General features: G+C 37.2%; 1 protein-coding gene across 6 annotated transcripts in view; it reads right to left on the bottom strand.

Moving 5' to 3' along the window:
- The window catches only part of ERBIN (erbb2 interacting protein), a 108811-nt gene that overhangs the window by 67561 nt on the left and 23284 nt on the right, over nucleotides 1–17966 (bottom strand). For all 6 annotated transcript variants that reach the window (XM_027732362.2, XM_027732358.2, XM_027732357.2 and 3 more), the window contains one exon: nucleotides 2199–2258. The gene's annotated coding sequence lies outside the window, so the exon portion shown is untranslated. The remainder of the gene's footprint in view (nucleotides 1–2198; nucleotides 2259–17966) is intronic.

The raw sequence follows: 17966 nt of genomic DNA, 5'->3' as shown, positions 1-17966 counted from the left end.
ATTTTCGTTTGGTCTTTTCCTGAGACAGTTTTAGAAATTAACTTCCATCTGGACAGCCAATCTATCCAAGTACGTGCCACTATAACATTTCCTCTGAAGAATGGTTTCTAATTGGATATCATTAACAATGATGCGATTAGCATTAGATTTGAGCTTCATTTTTGATGTTTGACTTGATTGCATATTCTTTGGGTGCATATTTGTTGTGTTACTAAGAAAATTTTAAGAGGAATAAACTGATTTTTAAAACCACTGTGCTTGAGTCTCATTCACTTCTCCACAGACTAAAAACAAAAAAAAAACCAAACACCATATAAATGCAAGGATTTTTACTATGGCAAACTGAAGTTTGAAGGAAACTGCAGGAGTCCCACAAACCCTCATGGAACATACAAAAAATCCAAGCTTTTTTAAAAGCCATGACATTGATATTTCAGTATTTTAACCCAAATGTTTTCAAATGGCTAAAGAATTCTTTTACATTATGGAACTGACAAGGTTCGGATTTAATGTTTCTCATTTTTAACTTAATACATAGCCAGGAACATGAAATATTTATCCTAACAGGATACTGAAGTGCACTCCACTCCCTTTTTTTTTTTTTTAAATATGCAGTAGAAATAATCACAGCTACTATATTGCTAGTAATCACAGCTATTTGGTACAGCTAGCTGTAACCAAGCTACTTCAGAACTGCTTTGCTTTCAGAATCCACTAATTTCTACATTAAATAAATCCATTTTCTGTTACTGTTAGTGTGAAAAAAGATCCATGGAAACAAACAGGACAAGTTCCTGACTTTCTATACAAAGAAAACAATGGAGACTAAATACACAGAGCAACCAGACTAAGTGATAGTAAGCGTCTGAAAGAGCTACAAAACCATATTAAACCACTTATGTTTCAGGTTTAGTCATTTGAGGCATTACATCTGTATCTACTGTACAAGTAAATAGTGTGTATCACACTGTCCACACCTATTCAAACAGAAAGGAAGAGATAATGTCCTAACTCCTCCAGTTAACACAGCATAGGGGACATAAAGGGAAGAGGTATTGCTAGTCATTTGCCCATAGGAAGCAACAAACCTTACAGAGTAGTAACCACAGCTGAGGCAATCCATCAACAGCATGGATTATTAGCTCAGGGGAGAATGCCAAAGCACACAAAGCCTACAGCGTTTTAGGCTACACAAAAGGCTGGAAAACACAAGCAAGTGCTACATGCTTCTATCTACTGAAGCATACACTGTTTGTAGCAATGCCAAATAAAATATGCAGATGATTTTGTATCCTTTAAACTGATATTTTATAGTCTCAAAATTACAGTCATTGAAGAGTCAATATTTATTAGCATTTCCACAATCTGAGCAGCACTATTAATAAAGTCAGAGCAGATGGAAGCTGCTCTCATATGTTGTTGGTGGTTTTCTTCCGGGGCAGGAGGAATACTAGGCAATAATGATTCCTCCACAGGAATTTATAGAGAGATTCTAAAGACAAAATATTCTATTGGGCATTCTTTTTATTCATGAAAAATACTTGCCTCTACAAATCCTTACAATATAAGGCAAAAACAACTTAGTACCATCTGCACTGGCATAATTTAATAATGAAAAAAGCTGATTCTGAACATGCATTGCTTTTTCATAGAGCTTTGAACAGGAAACTGAACTTGGTCTTGTATAATTGTTAATACTTTTCATGTTCTTACTTTTTTTTATGCTCTCTAGCTAAAAAATGTTAACCCACCAGTAAGAGAGAAATGACATGCTGTGATGTATGCCTAGACTTTAGATCAGCAAACCAGAAAGTAAAGTAAGAGTCCCAACAGGCATTTTAAGCATTTTTTCAAGCATCTTTCACCCAAGTTTTTGAAAAATGGCTTATATCTTTTCTAAGAACTAAAAAAAAAAAAAAAATTAAAGTTCTCAAGCCAAAATACTTAATAATGTCCACTGAGTTTTAAAACGGAATTATTTTCCTTTTCCATATATTCCCCTTTCCATATATACACACAAATATATGGAAATGGATATAATTCACTTGGGTCTTCAACAGATATCTTTGAAATAACACAAGAGATGATAAAATTCAAGTGCTCTGAAGGCGATTATAACAAAATAGGAATAAATAAGAGGATTTCTATTTCAAAATATTGTGCAGTTGGTCCAGAGAAAATAAAAATAATGTACTTACCACTGTGTTACTTTTTTCTCCCTGCTGCTGCTTCTTCCCTGAGCTTTCAAAGTCAACATTCTGTTTAAGAGAAAGTTACAAAAATTTTAGTCAACCCTATCACTACTAGATAAGAACAAAGTGATGTTATATTGTATTGGATATGTATTTTGCTTTCAAAGTTTTGGTTTTGTTAAAAAGAAAAGCTGTACATGTGTGTGAACAAGAACTTGAATATTTCAGAGTACTTGAAAGATTTTCCAAGATACTAAAACTGCACATATACTTTTGAAGGAAATAATTCTTTTATGTACAAAACATTGCTTTTTATCCTACTGTTATTTTAAAGCATTCTGTCTATAAAGTTGTTTCATTTTTACTCCTTTTATAATTACTGTTTTAAAATATTAAATATCACACAGATTTGTCTTGTACACAGTTCTGAAGAAAACTAAGAAAAAATACATCAAAAATTAACCCAACATAAAAAGAGCACATTTTTGTATTATTAACTTCAGGAATTTTTTAGAAAGTTGCAACACATAAGGCATAACAGATCTCCGACACTAGCTTCACTGAAGTAGGACAACTATAAACAAACAAAAAATCCAGTGCATTTGACCAAACACACTCAATATTAGCAGCTAGACCTATGGAAAGGATAAATTTTGCCTCTAACAAAGACAGAAGCAGAACATATCTTCAGAGGGATTAAATGTCACTGTGGTCAGACAGATTATCTAACTGAGCACAAAGTCATGTAGAACAGCTAAGAAGCTAAGTCAGGCAGAGTATAATTTTTCGAATTTGCAGTACACAGAAAATAATTTAAATTGTGGGGATCACAGGTAGTAGCTTCATTCAAAGGATTTACCTGTAAATGGAACTGTATTTCATGCCTTTCCAATAAAAGCAGAATAAGCTCACCATGAAATCGTCATAAGAGTAGGAGGGACCTCAACTAGTTCAGATCATCTCCTTCCTACTTGTTTTGCAGAAGTGGTAACAGGTACTTTGGATGACCAGTGACAAGTTACTCTCAAGGTAACAATACCTAATGAAATCCTACTGAACTGTGCTCTAGCACATGCTATCAGCCACATCAGACCGAGTCTCAGTATCTGTCAGGTTTCTCCAACCAAAAAGCCACAGCAGAAAAGCCCTAGCACTCAGCTTAAAGGATGGGGAGAGTACTTGGAGCAACTATCACGTGTTCCTCCTGTTTTTACCATTTTTTAAGTATAACCCAACTGCTGCTAGAAAATGCTTACCAGATGGGCTGCTGGACTGTCCCAGCACAGCTGTTCCAATCACTGTACCCTGAGGGTTGCTCACATCTATGTGAACAAACATTTCTTGTTCCATCTACGTATTTCAGTTCCAACTTACCACTGGCTTTAGCCTGTGGAGGGTGGAAGCAAGGACAGGCAGCCTGGGAGAAACAGAGATTGTCCAAGTAGACAAGGATCAGGTTAGGAAAGTTAAAGCACTGATAAAATGAAATCTGGCTGGGGCATCAAGGGCAACAAGAAAAGCTTCTATAAGATGGCTTCTTTGCCACCCATAGGGAGCTGGACAAACTTGAGAAGTGGGTCCATGTGAACTTCATGAAGTTCAAAAAGGCCAAGTGCAAGGTGCTGCACTTAGGGTAATCCCAGACTGGGAGGAGAACTCATTGAGAGCAGCCTTGTCGAGAAGGACTTGGGGGTTCTTGTGAATAAAAGCTGGACATGAGCCAAGAGTGTGCACTTAGAGCCCACAAAGCCAAAGGCATCCTGAGCTGTATCTGAAGAAACATGGCCAGCACGTCAAAGGAGGTGAGTCTGCCTCTCTTCTCTGCCCTTGTGCCACCCCACCAATAGCACTGCATCCAGAACAAGAAGAAATTCTTTACCATGAGGGCAATGAGGCACTAGAACAAGTTGCCCAGAGAAGCTGTGGATGCCCAATCCCTGGAAGTGTTCAAGGCCTGGTTGGATGCAGCCCTGTGCCACCTGAACTAGTGCCTGGCATCCCCATCCATGGAAGGGGATCGGAATTTGATGATCTTTAGGGTCTGTTCTAGCCCAAGTCTTTCTATAGCTTCTACAATTTCTATAGGTATGTGGGTGACAAAAGCAAGACCAGAGAATATGTGGGCCCTCTCCAGAGGAAATGGGAGACCAGGTTACCTGGGACATTGAGACGGCTGAGACAATGAAGAACTACCAGCTGTAGGCAAAAATCAGATTAGAGACCATCCAAGGAACCTGAAGGTGCCAAAGTCCATGGGACCTGATGAGGTCCTGAGGGAAGCAGCAAAGGAAATAGCTAAGCCACTATCTATCATACTTGAGAAGCTGTGGAAGTTCCCAGTGATTAGAAAAGGGATACAACCACCATTTCTAAAAAGGGAAATGAAGACCCAGGAACTATGGGTCAATCAGTTGCACCTCAATGCTCAGCAAAGCATGCAGCAGATCCTTTCAAAGCAATGCTAAGACACACAGAAAGTAAGGAGATGATTTGCGATAGCCAACATGGCTTCACTAAGTGCAAATCATCCCTGAGAAATTTGGTGGACTTCCACAATGCGGTTACATTTCACCTCCTCATCATTCTTCCAATTGTTTTTGGAGGACTCTGAACGCATATTCATGTACCCTGAACATTAGCGGCAAACTTTCACACAACAGATCAGGAAGTAAGGTTACACTTCAGCATACTGACTGACAGTGAGTAACACCCAAGCAGTTTTTACTTTTTCCCACCTGTTTAAGGAAAAAAAAAAAAACAAGAAAAAAAAAAAAAAGGAGCGCAGGTAAACCACAACGAGCTCTTCATTTCAGGAAGGGTTGGAAATAAGTATCTTAAACATTCCTTGTTTCAGAGACATTTCAGGCAGCCTTCAGCCCATGACAACCATCCTCCATTCTGAATACTGAAAACAGTGAAAACTGCAAATTATTTCTTTAACTAATTTCAGAAGAGTATTCCAGAATCCAGATTATCTGTGCTTGTCCTTAAACATCCATTCATATTCAGTAAGAAAGTATGTTTAGCTAAAAAGACCTCAGATCAATCAAGATTATCCATACTAGAGACTCACATTAAGCAGAAATGGATCTCACACTGCACTACTAAAATCTATCCCGTAAACCAAGAACAATTTTAGGGCAAGGAAACCAGTTATATTTTTTCCTTTTGGAGCTGGGATCAGGAAGAGGAGGGGTTCCGAAGCCAACTGAGGAAGTGCAACTGCATGCACAATCAGTATCACTGTTCTCATGAAGCAGGATTTGCCCGCACAAAGATACCAATAATCAGAATTTTGTATTAAGTATCAGGGGAGTATACACAGATGTGCATAATCATTTCATACACAATGATAAGAAATAAGTTTTACTCTCAGGGGTTACTGGCAAGATTCTGATTCAACCACAACCTGCGACACTGGTGAGAAATGTGTGCCTTACAGTGAGTTAGATTTGAGCAAACAAAATAACATATGATTTTGACTGAGGAAACAAAAGATAAACACAGCTGGGAAAATATTTATCTCTAGATAGTATACCTTTTGAAATTAAACAGATATTTTGCACAATGCAGAAAGGTCTACAGACCACAGACGGTTTAGTTAATCTCGGATTCCCCAACTGTGGAACAGGGAGGAGTAAGAGGGGAGGACCAAGGAGCCACAAAGGATTCTCAAGAAAAAATGAATCTTGCTTTTCCTGGAAGCAGATGCTGTCATCACGTCTCACTATTTCTGGTGTCTGAACCAAAGCCAGACAAAGTGAAGCAAAGAAACAATGTCTCATTGACAAAAAAATCTGAAAAGTTTCAGGAGCAGCACTATCTTTTTACTGATCTTGGGTGGACAAATCTAAGATGTTAATAATGAAACATTATTTAAGTGGCATGAGACTGACATACTTGAGGATTTATTACCTCCTAGGACCAATGCTGTCACAGCTGCTGACCATCCAGAATCCTTTAATGCAGGAACAGGACAGCTGATGGTGCATTCTAAGCAAGCACACAAAGATCCACATTTGCTTCCAGCATGCCCCAAAGTAACCTGCTGGTGTACTGCAGAGGACATGCAGCTGAGAAGTGTTCTGCCAAGGGTAAGCTTACCAACATGGAATGGAAAAGGCACTTTGATAGGTTCTTGGACTAGCTGTCCTATATGAATTATATTTTAATATTAAGAGTTACATTGTTCTGCCAAATTATCTACAGTTCCATTACAGATATTTTTAAGTATCTTAAAATTGAATGGAGTGCATTGAGTATGACAAAATGAAACTTTGTTTATTATTTACAATACCATAACAACACTTTTGTACAAGAGAGTTAAGGAAACACATTCATACTTGCACATATACAGATAAAAGAGATCTGCTGGATTTTATGGTTGATTACTTTCCCTTGTGGAAGCTGGTCAAAGAAGGGTCTGGTTTCCAAGGCATAAAGGAAGACTGCACCTGTGACCTCAATTTTTTTAAGAAGGTATTTCCAAATTTTTTATCTAATCTGTGTGGATATAGCTTCAAAAACTCTTCCTGTCTAAGCATTCGGAGACCAAATTGTGATTTTGCAACAAAATAGACATACCTAGACTTAGAAAAACTTCTTGAGATTCAAAACTTCATTTTACAGTAGTGGAACTAGTGCAGAAATGACCAGTATGTCTGCATTTGATCTCACAGTGAAACACTGCTACAATGCACATGCACCAGATTGGAAGAGTTTCAGAATTCAAACTGCAAGGAATCATTTCTGAATCAGGATGCTTGTTTCCCAAACCATAAGCTTCAGCACATACCTCTGAAAAGTTATTCTGTAAGAACAAAATACCATGTTGCTATTAAGCATAAACAATTATATCTACAATACCATCAGAAGGCCTAACTGTTACAGATAAGAATCCCACTGTGACTTTTAATTACCTTTAAACCCCATATTCTCCATAAAACCAGTAAGATACAGCACTATTTCACTTCGTTTCCTCGAGTATTCTGAACAGAATGATGGAGGTTGTTAGGGGCCCCTCCAGGTCATATTGCCCAACCCACCACCAACACTACCACATTAGGGCAAACTTCAACATTAAATGCAACAAAGTAAAACTCTACTTTCCAGTTAAGGTCAATGTCAGCTTGTCAGATGAAGAAGATCAGTTGGCTTATTTAGAAACATTTCCAGGGGAGAAAGTTGAGATTTGGTGATTTTTGTGAACCATGGAGATACACGTTTATGTGTCTCCACTCTAACAAAATTGTCTAGTCCATCTAATTACTCTTAGGTACTCATTTTCCAAGTGCAAAAAAGCAACAGAATAAAGACACATTTATTCAATAATTTATTAATTCATAACATACAATGTTCCATCTCACATTAAAGGTATCAGAAAAATCTCTTTACAGAACCAAGATGGCTTTTCTCAAGATATTCTACTTCACAGAAAATAACACATATTCACCAAAGTAGATTCAGAGTTCACAGACTTGCAATTTATTAAATTCTATAAACCAGGGTTGCTTTCCAGAATGGTAGATGTGAATGGGGATTATATTGTAGCTGTGTTCTGTTGCTAATCATCCTGTTTAAGGCTTTACTGTCTCTGTTACTCTGATGCCATTGCATTAGCTCAAATAACCAGAAACTAAGCAAGGAATAAAAAGAGAGTCACAACACTGATTTTCCAATCCAAATTAACGCTATAAATCAAGAATTTTAGGAAGGCTTTAAAATATTAATATTCCTGGCATCCTTAAATGTTGTGTTCATTTAATATACACTTTTTACAACACAAAAATAAGCAGGTTTAGCGATCTCTTTTCACAACAACTTGATTCTTGTCTTTGAAGTACACAATGCAGCCACACCTGAACATAATAAAAGACAAGAAACAAAACAAGCACAAGAGAAAACTATTCAGGGTCTTTAATCAAGAAGACATGGCTTGCTTGACCACTTATCTTGGCCTCACAGACCATTTTTAGGGACCACCAAGCCAACACATTTCAGAACAGAAACAGTCTGTACCCCTTGCACTATCACAACTCTTTGCCAAGCTATTCTTCTCCAAGTGACACTTGCGCTAACTCACTAACTAAAAGCGAGCAGCCACATCAAGATACACACCAAGGTCTGGTTAACCCTGAGGAAGCTTTGTTGTTAGTGGTTACACAGAGAATCCAACTGGATTCAATCTACAAATTAAAAAGTAAAAAAAAAAAAAACAAACAATCCATCCTTTGTAAGTTATGACAACTTTCATTCAAGTATCAGCGATTCCAAAGATTTCCACTGCTGCTACAGAACTGACAACAACTTTTGGGAGAACTGAACATATCTTTGTCACATGAGGAGGCCAATTAGCACCACAAACAATGTGACATGAGAACTCAGGATAACAAGAGACACTACAAATCCAAGAGAAAACTATTTAGATCTGATGCACTCACCTTTTGCTTCTATGTGACCTTCTTCATCCTTTCCTCCCTCAATTTTCTAGTTTCCCATCAGCACATCGAACCCAGACAGTGACTACACCAAAAGGTCAGAACTCTTTCAGTCCTACTTGTTAGCTGTAGAAAATGTGCTCAGACCTCAGCCGCCTTTCACAGTAGCACAAGAGAGACTGATGATGAGAAAGCAGAGGAATGTGGAAAATTCAGAAAACCAATAACAAAGAGAGTAAGAATACTTAAGAGACAGAATATACCAACAGAATCAGTAGTAAGATTAATAACTAAAAATATGAAACTGAGTCATACACACACACTAAACAACACTACAATGTACACCGCTGTTTCTAGAAAGGACACATTTGATCTAAATTAAATAGCATAATACAAGTTAAACCACCTATTATCATGACCCTTATTTCTTTTTGCCTACTGTCATTCATCAGATAAACCCTTTCACCTCCTCTACTTCATCAAGACCACATCCTTTATCAGATATTTAAATACTTTATTTGTGCAGTACTTCAGAAATATGGCACCATGTCTTATAACAATATATAAAATATTGGGCATATATAAAATACTAGTGGCAGCCAACACCCACACTCCTCTGTGCAAGGAGTGCCTGTCTAAACATTGCATTAAGTAGATGATGATTCACTAGTAGATAACATGTTAACTACTTAGTATGAGGAAAAGAGAATTTAGAAACTCAAATTGGTATGACTACCAAGCACGAGAGAAAGCACATGAAATAAGAACTTTTGGCAATGATTTTAGGCACAATATTTAACTGTCTACTAAATTCTCCAATAGCATGTGAAACTTAAACAAATCCCAGGATGAGTCATTCATCTGAATGACCCCAAGATTGTCATAGACTGTGCATTCCTATGTTAAACCACAAGTGATCTAAGGTCCAAGTCCTCTTGGACAACATTTAAGTACAGGTGTCCAATACCCCAGCTGAACAGTCTATTGCTTACACATCAATAAGAAGATTAGTAAAGGTGGTATATTTCTCTCATGTAAAACACAGGCAAGCAGACATACTCTCAATACACCTGATGGATCAGGCAGATACTTTGCCAGTTACGCCACAGCTTTGTGTGCCACAACACAAAATCGGACCCTGGAGCTGTTTCAGACTATCAAAATACAGAAGGCTGTGGCAGAATTCGGCTTACAAATTTTACCAATTCTGTGAATGTTTGTGGCCCTAAATGTATGAATTCATCTTGTGCCTGTGGCCTTTTATTGCTAGTGGCTAGTCCAGAAGATTCTGCAACACAGTTTGGGCTCTTAATCAGCTGAGGCTTTATATTTGAATTTATCAATTATGAATTAAATACTAAAATGTTAGAACCAATAATCACCTAGCAGTTGTCTGAAATACATTATAAAACAGGTACTATTCCTATATCCATAGGAACTGGATGAATCTTCTACATTTCACGTCTTTCAGAAACACAATTTTATAGCGTAAGGGATATTTCAAATTTAAATTGTTTCAAAAAGAGAAGAAACTATCAGCAAACAGTTGCTATAATTGTATACTTAATAACAGATCTCAGTTATTAACAATGACCAGCCAAGTCATTGTTAGGGTATGTAAATTCCTGAGTTCTCTTTCCTTCCAGGGCAGAGGTGAACAGTGCTAGTCAAGCAACACTTAAATCTATTTTTAGACATCATTTCCCCCCCCCATATGTGTAGAAGCATAACTTTCCAATTAACAATTGCTATTATGAACCATTTACTTCCTTCTGTATTTATTTTGTTCCGTACTGCTTTACAAAATTGAATTAGGAGACATTGCTGACCAGTTTGATTACAAATACGATTTGCAATCTGAGAACCTGCTTTCAAAATTGTTAAATATTCATAGCCACAGAAATTAACCTCAGCTGTGATCTTAACATACAAAGTGACACAAAAATACTTGGGTGTTATTACTTGTCTGAGTGGGTTTAAACAAAAAAAGAACTATCAGATACTTGTTATAGCTTCAACTGTCAATTACTGTGCACATCAATTCACTGTCATGACAGTGTATCATTAATTCACCCTACACACACACTATGAAAAGTAATTCTTGAATATCACTGTTCTCTATAAACAGTAGTAAAGGAAGACACCAGGAGGAATAACACACTTCTATGTTCAAAACAGGAATTAGATGGTGGAGTTGGAACAATGCAGAATTAGAGATATGGATTTTTTTAAAACACACTGATCTCAAGAAGGGTATATCCCCAAGGCAAATGTCTGTTGTTAGAACTTTTTTTGTAAGTTGTGGACAACTGAACAGATGTCTGACTGGAAGGTGATGTTTCCTGTTTGAATTAATATTAAATTCGTAACTAACTGCAACAGCTACTGGCTGTGACTAAACATATAAAACATCTAACCAAAAAGTATTTTTACCCTACTACACTTCACACAGGCATGCACCATCTGTCACCAGGGTATGATCTGTTACTCTGTAACACTATCACATTACTCTTGAAAAGACTAATGCTGCTGCTTAATCTCATGGTTTTAGCCAATTTCTAAACACTAAGCCTTGGCTTGCTGTCAGATCTCATTACCTGCCTGAGAATCAATGATGGAACACAACTGTCACTTTTTACCATATAATTTAAAGCCACCCAAACCTCGTGTTGCAAGCTAATTTATATTCTACAAATACTACTCCAGAAATGATTTGTTTTGTGGATGAAAAGGAGCTATAAATTCCCCCCAGACTTTTATTATGTAACAGCATAACAATCCTCCTCTAACACACAAAACAACCCAGGACCACAAGCCACCTGAATTAAAACACAAACAGCTTATTAAGGTAGTAAAGAATTTCTATCATTTGAAATTGCAGAGCTGCAAGGTAATTAATCCCCAGCTCACAAGAAAATTTTAGGAAATTAATATGTTAAATTCAACTTATTGGAAAATAATTTTAGGTTTTTTCCTGTCTAAAAAAAAAGAAAAAAAACCTCTGCTGATTAAACCTGCAGTAACCAATGCAGAGATAGCTTCTGAATATGAAACAAACAAAACCACAGTTGTTATTTAAAATTCTGTGTAGATAGAAGTTTCTAGAAAAGAACAGGATATGAGTTTGTTATGTCCCCTCTGACAATAAGGTTACAGTGAGGGTTGTTTTACCTCAATTCTTAATGACTTTTTACTAAACTTAATCTAAACCAATAATATACAGTAATGGTTGTTTGTGTGTAGTCTGCAAATCACCGGTAGGTTTCTCCTCATTCACCATTTCTCACTCTTTGAAGGATCATCTTGGAAAGAGTTATCGCCTGGAGGAATGTGCCCTTCACATACTGACAGAAGCACTACAAAACTGCATGCTCTAATACGCATTTTGAAGATATATCCATGCATCTTCTAACAACCTGGTTTTTTGTAGTTGCCCATTACAGTTCAAAGTGTCTTCCAGTAATAACTGAATTGCATATTAGATTTGAAAGCCAAATAAGAGGCTTATAGGGGTTTCTGGATACAGCTCCATTCTCACTCCTGAGTAAAGACAAACGCAATTAGACGTTAGCTCTAAAAACAACTTGACATCTGTTTGATTTAATCTAAAAAAAAAAAAAAAATCAATTTTTCTGGATCTTTCATATCTTCTCCAATAAGCTAATAAAAGATCTAGACGAAACAATTAAATCTGTATTTAAAGCTTTCATAGCAATAAAGCAAGTCACTTGTTTACCTCGAGATTACTGGATTCTACTTTCTTAGAGAAAAAAACTGTGTTAGATGACACCTCTGTGCAATATTCTCTCTAGCAATAAGACACTAACTAAAAAACAAAATAAAATCAATCTCTTCCAATAGGTTTATTATTAACATGCCAGTCATCTTTGTTAACCAGTGAAAAAGCACTAGAAATTTTTTCTAGTATGGAAAAAATCTCAGTAGTAAAGATCATTAGTGAGATGAATGGACTAAATCCATTCTAGATACCAGCTTTCATTTTAATAACATTAAGGGCTCAGAACTAAGACAGATTTAAAATGATGGATAAAATCATCCAACACAGTTTTAATGCATGCACCCTCTGAAACACACATAGTCCAGCTTTCCCATAAAACTATACAAATCTAAAAAATACCTTTGAAGTTAACAGTTGTCTGGTGTTTACATCAGTAGGAGACTGGGCTGAGAATAAATGCTAACACCATGACATATAAAAACAGAGACCAGAATGAGTGCTAGCCTAGTGCTATTAGCAACTCATTTAAAATGAAAGAAACGTTCTCAACAGCTGTGATTAGATTGGCAGGCCAGTATCCAAACCCGAAATAGCAAACACTGCAACAGAGCTTAACCAATTTATCTAACACCCACTCACTAGCTTAAGTCTCATGAGTCTTAAACTTAGATCTTGCTACAGGTAAAAATGCCTGGGTAATCACTCCCTACAGAAACCACATTTTTATCTTCTATCAGTTATTGTTTGCTTTAAATGCACATGTAAAGAAAACTACAGTTGACATGCTTCAAAATCAGGGGAATTTAAAAGAGGAGTCTTGACTCTTAGTCAAAATTTGACTCTTTACAAGGTATGGGAATAAAAAGGAAAACAAAGAAAAGGGAAATATCAAAATATAGAAACAGGAAAAGAAAAACATGGTAGGGTTGCTAACATCTCGTATCAGTCCAAGGTTTCTCATAGACCTAGTACAATCTACAGGTGATCCTTCCAACAACAAAGTCCTCAATAATGTGAGAGTCCCTGAAGAGTCCTCTCTCTTGCTTCCTCATCTACTCCATTGTGATTTCTTGTTGGTTAGCCCATTCCTCTCCACTACTGTACTGTTTCTTCTTTTTCAGCATTTTTTTTTTACACCCAAGTTTTTTTTCACACCCCAAGTTCCTTCCCCTGCCTCTCAGTGTCCCTGACACATTCCCAGCTCAGAGGAATGCTCCACATCGTGAGCATGTCTGGGATTGCCTACTTAAATTCAGTGCATAAAACCCAGAACATAATCTCAACCACAAGCAAAAATGTTCTTATCACATGCTTTGATTACCCTGCCCATTACTGACCCACAATGATCCTCATTTCTTTATCCCTTGAGTCCCTGTAGTCACACTTGTCCCCTGCCCCAAACACCCAAAACAAAATCTTAAGCCTACAAACTTGCACCATTTATTACCAAAATCATTTCTAGGACACTGCTTGACTGTAACGGTTGTTGAAGTACCTCTATTCTCCCCTTTTCCATTAAAGAGATAAACAGCTTATTTTCACTTATTTTTTCAAACTATTTTCTCATCCAAAATCAAAAGGAAGACTCCTTCTTAGTCAATAAAGTGAGCTTCTATCACCTTGATCGATTCTTCAGAGCAACATCTGACAGCATCTGCACACAGATACCTAAAACGAATTCCCCGTGTATTCTTTCTCATTTTCCTTATCTCTCACATTCACAACACTTAAAAATAAAATCCTGACAGTTACCAGGCTGCTGTTGTGCAAATACTGCTGCTCATCACACTAACCAGTGTTTGTCACCACCACCCCTCACATCACGTGCTGCTCTATCCAGCTAAGTCACTCTACCCTGAAGGACATACAACCTGTTGCCTATTCTACATTTGTGTTGAATTATGACAGGCAATTCCAGTTTGCTCACTAAAACTCCTTTAGGTTACACAGAGGGTGACCATAATGCTTAGGAAAAGAACGGATTTTACCCACTCTGCATGAAAATGCACCACACGTTACACCTATAAAAATATAAGCATAAAAACCAAAAGGAGCAGCTATGCTGGTACAAGCATTTAGGCTTTCTAAGAAGAAAACTTAAAAGCTGACATATCTACCTGGGCTGCTTCTTTACTGTCCCAAATAGTAGCAAGCAAAAATACAAATGAAGTTTAAAAAAAATTCAAGAGAAAAAAATACATAATTCTACCCTGATAGGCAGCAGTCAAGCAATTTCCTTAATATCTGAAAGATATTAAGGTGGGTTTTTTCCCCTTGTGCTCCAGTTAGCTAGCTACAGCTGTAGAAACTACCTTCATGAAATGGTTCAGGTTGGAAGCAACCTTAAAGATCATCCAGCTCTAATGCCGCTGCTGTGGGCAGGTACACCTTCCACTGGATAAGGTTGCTCAAAGCCCAGTCCATTCTCGGATGCAGCATTCACAACCTCCCTGGGCAACCTTTTTCAGTGCATCACAACCCTCACAGTAAAAAATTTCTTCATAATATGCAATCTAAACCTTCTCTCTTTCAGTTTAAAGCCATTCCCTCTTGTCCTTTCATTACATGCCCTTGTAAAAAGTCCCTCTCTGGCTTTCTAGTAGGCTCCCTTTAGGCACTAGAAGGTGCTATAAGCCCTTCCCAGAGCATTCTCTTCTCCAGGCTGAACATCACCAACTCTCAGCTTTTCTTCACAGAAGAGGTGCTCCAGTCCTCCATCCATTTTCACGGCTCTCCCGTGGACCTACTACAACAGGTACCAACTTGCAGAAAGTTCTTTCTCTGGATTAGACAGGAGGTATTTCAGTTCCAAAATAAATTACAATATTTGTAACTGGGAATAGAGATTTAGAGTAAGTCTGGAATACTTTTTACTTGAAGTCTGCATTTTAACGCAAAGGGTAAGGAAGGATCGAAGGAGCAGCAGCAGCCATATAAGCACCTAAACTGAGCATGAGCATTCTCTTGCTTGAGTTCTACATAGCTCGAAGAAGACCACATAGGCTTCTACATCTAGCCAAGAGTCACAGGCAAATCACACAGTTTTGTATCCTCAAACAGCAGTAGTTACATGCAAAAGGTAAGCAGTGCTCTGTTCTCATTTATGCAAACTAGTTCAAGAGGGAGAGAAACGGAACACAAGAGTAAAACATTATTTCACAAGGTATACTGGGGAAAATATGAATCCTCTAACCTAAAACCAGATTGAACAAAATTAATTATAGGACTACAATAATTTTCTGACTGATCAAAAAATTTAAAAAGTGAACCATTTGTCTGCTGAACAAGCCTAACAAGGAATCAGATTGATCATCAAGTTCTTCTCAGTTTTCTCAATTACAAAAGTCTCCTATTTTGCCAAGCAAATGAAACATATTCGTTACGTTTATACACATTGGTATATTTTAACTCATTCTCACTTTAGTGGTCCTAACATTAGCATCCCATATATTTTAGGTGGACTCCTTTCATCCTTCACTTTCTGAAGTCTTCGGCTTCATACCCAAAAGTCATTGCTATAGCTTTTTTCTCTTCATTTAATTAACAGATGGACACTTCTCACTACTATGATATTAGCCCTTCTTAGATTTGATGTTTTCTAAGCATCTACTAAAATATCCCAAATCTTCGTTCGCGAAGCCTAGCCACGATGATGACTAAAATATCCTTTAACTGATTTCCCTTTAAAACTGAGTAGAAAAGGAGTTTATATACAGACGATTTAGCTGAAAGCGCTCTTTATAAAAAGGAACAAATAAATGTTGGTGATTAAACTCTGTATTTGTTACATACAATGAAAATCATATCACAGTAATTTATAATTTATCAAAAACAAGGAGGTTTTAAATACGCAACTGTTACTTGTCTCCTTTCAATGATAGGTCTGACTACAAATCCTTCTATAATGACTTCTATGAGTATTGCATCCATCATCTTTTTTACCAACATGTTAGTAATAGTAGTGCAAGACCACCTGCACATAAAAATTAAGTTTCCTGCACTTAGGGAGTCATCCTGTACATAACTGCAATTTGATGGTCCATAGCAAGCTATTTCTGCTTACCACAGTGGCTTATTGTTTTTTTCAGTTCTCAAAAGTCAAAAAGAGGTAAAGCTAACAATCAAAACAGCACAGCCCTTTTCCCTCACTTTGTCATTTCTAGGCAGCTGGTTTAACCATCAAGCACACTCTTCCTACCAAGGGCTAGCAATTACACAGATCAACCATAAGCTTTCTCTTTTTCCTCCACACTGAGTACCCAACACTTCTTTCTTTATAAACATTCTTAGAATTACTCTTCAGTCCTTAGTGAGCAGTATTTCCAATATCTTCATTTTGTATTAGAATAAAGCTGTGTTTTTTCTTTCTGCACATTTTTAATAGATATTTTATTTCCCTCTTCCCTGTAACTGATGTTCACTTCAAGTCATTCCTTTCTGGGGAAAAACTATCATCTCTCTTTACCCTAAAACCAAGCTACTGCTTCATAACAGGAAAACTCGCTCCTTTTGCACTACTTACCTATCAGCTAGCTCACTTTTATCATCATCTGCCTTTGTCCTTATTGGCTCTTCAGCAAAAGAAATGTCAGAAGACCACCTGGACCTCCAGAAACACTATGCACCTCCTTTTGTCCAAGTCTGGATGGCTAAAAATCTTTAAGGACATGAAAGCTGCAGTAAAACAGGGTAATAGGGCATTTCAAAATACACAGCACTTCCAATGCTACTTCCTTCTCTACAAATCAAAAGCAACTCATTCTTTTTGCTTTCTATGTACAAGGCTTCTTTGGACTGAACTTGATGCAAACTAGGTAGCTTCAGAATTCCGTGGTCCATTTCTGTTCTTATTTAGTGACAGCCAAATTCCGTATTTCTCATACTGATGGGGAGTCTTTTAGCATATCAATCTGTACAGCTCTCTACACCATTGCTGTATGATCCTCCAGACATAGCAGCGCTACGGGATGTATACTTCTGCAAATAAATTTGTAAACACTTTCAATTCGTACTTCATATAAAAGAAAGTATTTTGTCAGAAAAGCAAACTACAGCACATCCGTTACAGCTCCACACAACTGCTTAAGAGAACACTGAAAGTAAAGTATTTTATTAGGCATTTCTGTCTCACCATCATTTCTTCCCACTAGCAGGAATATATACTTTCATATTGTCACAGATACAATTGCATCATTAAGGAAAAAAAAAACAACAGGAGCCCGGGGGAAGCAAGAAACCAAAGGGTCAGAAGAAACTTGCCAGTAAGGTTTGCAAATGGCACAGAAGCCATACAGCCATATCTTAACTGAAGAAATAGGCACTGACATTCAAAGACAACTGTCAGAAGGAAGTTTACTTGCATATATTAGCTAGCACTTGATTCTATCTCCACAGAACAATGTAGATATACAAGGAGAGAGGAAAGAGGAAGACAGAATGTGCCATGTTATTTAAGTACGTTAGAACAAGTCTATGCATATTTTTCGTCTGACATCACCACACACGTTTATGGCATTGCATATGAAGGTTTTATTTGCTAATTGACAAATAAGATTCAAGAACTGCTTACGTAATCTAAGCATGAACTTCTCAACATCT

This window comes from Pipra filicauda, unplaced genomic scaffold (genome assembly GCF_003945595.2).
Source record: "Pipra filicauda isolate LSUMZ 115617 unplaced genomic scaffold, ASM394559v2 scaffold34_size3990699_pilon, whole genome shotgun sequence".
Taxonomy (NCBI): domain Eukaryota; kingdom Metazoa; phylum Chordata; class Aves; order Passeriformes; family Pipridae; genus Pipra; species Pipra filicauda.
This window is presented reverse-complemented; position numbering and strand designations above follow the sequence as displayed.